Source organism: Globicephala melas, chromosome 20, assembly GCF_963455315.2.
Source record: "Globicephala melas chromosome 20, mGloMel1.2, whole genome shotgun sequence".
Classification (NCBI taxonomy): domain Eukaryota; kingdom Metazoa; phylum Chordata; class Mammalia; order Artiodactyla; family Delphinidae; genus Globicephala; species Globicephala melas.
Genome location: NC_083333.1, coordinates 11,464,468 through 11,466,522, shown reverse-complemented (window position 1 = coordinate 11,466,522; position 2,055 = coordinate 11,464,468).

Below are 2,055 nucleotides of genomic sequence, written 5' to 3'. Positions count from 1 at the left end.
TCTGGCTTTCTTCACAGTGTCTTATCACCTCTGACTCTCACCCTAAACTTGTTGGCTTTGGCGTATTTTTCAGCACTGGTCCAAGTACTGCTCCCTAAGCAATGGGATTGGGAATATGGTTATAGGGTAGAACCAGCTTGCAGGAACATCTTATTCCTGTATAAGATGCAAACAGAAGAATGCACAGATCTTAAGTGTACAGCTTTCAGCAGTTTTACAAACTGAACACAGCCTTGCCACTGGCATCCAGTTCAAGAAGTAGAACATTTCCATCGCCCAGAAGCTCCCTTCCAATCACCACTCCTGTAAGGGTGACCGTTATTCTGACCGAAACATCGTAGGTTTGTTTGCCTGAATAAACCGGATCGTAAGCGATAATATCAGAGAAGGCCAAATTAACAGCCCAACAGTCACCAAAATTACTGGCCACAGTCCCAGTGCATGCAAACAACGTGGGGCTTTTCAAGACACAGATGAAGGAGATGTAGCCAGGGCTTCTTATTTTATGCAAGGGACGTGTTCCTGAATATCTCATGTAATGTAAACTCTCCTAACTCAGGTCTAGTTTTCTCACTGAAATAACTGTAACCTAGGATTCCCGTGACTTCACATTTGGTCCTAAAGTGAGACTTATTAACGTCTTTAACATTGCCCAATTTCTAATTTAGCATAATTCCAATCCAGACACTCCTCTGAACACAACACTCCCTGAACTCTCCCTGGGGCTGTGAGGGACCACTTTTAGCATTTCTGTGACCCCGGGGCCCAGCTATGGTGACAGGACGGGACCCTGGTTCTGGGGGCAGCACACAGGTCCTGGAGTCCGGCTGCCCACATCCCAGCCCTCCCTCTGCTGTTCCTTGCAGTGTGACTCTGGGTAAGGTCTTACCATTCAGGGTCTCGGTTTTCTCATCTGCGAATCGAATAGGGATGTGCTCGGGGGGCTAATGAGAGGAGGTAATGAAGGAAAGGCACACAGGAATTACTGGAGGTTTTTTGGCACCAATCCCGGCTGAGTGGGAAAAGCCTGTCCTCCTGCCTCTCCCCGCACTGCCCCCTACGCAGCTGGGAGGACTTTACTCCCCCCAGAGAGCAAAGCCATTCAGCCGCAGGCTGGGGAGTCTGGCGGCTGAGCCCCAGTGAAGCCGGGCCCAGGCTCAGATGCCAGGGTCACAGGCCTGGATTGGGCAAGAGCAGAGATCGGCCCCTCTGATCCCGGTCAGGGATATTTGGAGACACCACCAATTCTGGGAAATTCAGAGGCAGGAAGTGAAAGGGGGGAGGGGCAGAAGGGAAACGGCAAACTGCACCCTGGCCCCTCCTGGCCTGGCCCCCTCCCAAACGGTGCCATGAGTGAGGTGACTGCATACAAGGAATGGGGACAGACCGGGGAGACTCCCCACCCCTGGGAAGAAAAGAAGAGGCAACCCATCCCCCGCTCCCAGCCCCACACCCCAGAGTTCCAAATCCAGTTCTACCTCTGTTTACGTCCAAAGTCCCAGGCACTGGAGATGCCAGGTTTGGTGTGTTTGGACACATAGACACGCAGACGCACAGACAGGCAGACGCACAGGGCTCAGGGCCCTCATATGGACCCTGCCCCCTCCTCTCCCACCACCCAGGGCTGTCTGCGCACCCTAATCCTCCAGGCTTCAGCCCGTCTCTTAGCCTGGGATCTGTGCAGCATCGAGGGACCCAGGAGTCAACCTTGAGACCTCAGCAAGTAAAAGGGGAAGAACGGCTGTGGGGGGTGACTAACTGGGGGTTGGGGTGAGGGAGGGGATGGAGGGGCCCCATGTCAGGAGGGCTGGGGATGGAGTGGGAAAACTGTAGAAGATAGAGTTTGGATGTCAGGCCTGGGAGGGAGTGGGAGCAAGAAGAAAGGTCTCCTGCTGATCGCCTAGAAAGGGACTGGACCACACACCCCAACTCTGTTCAGCCGTAGGCTCAGCCCTAACCCCAGCCCTGACCTGGTCCCAGGTCCAGCCAGCCCTACCATGACAAAGGAGTATCAAGATCTTCAGCATCTGGACAACGAGGAGAATGACCACCAGC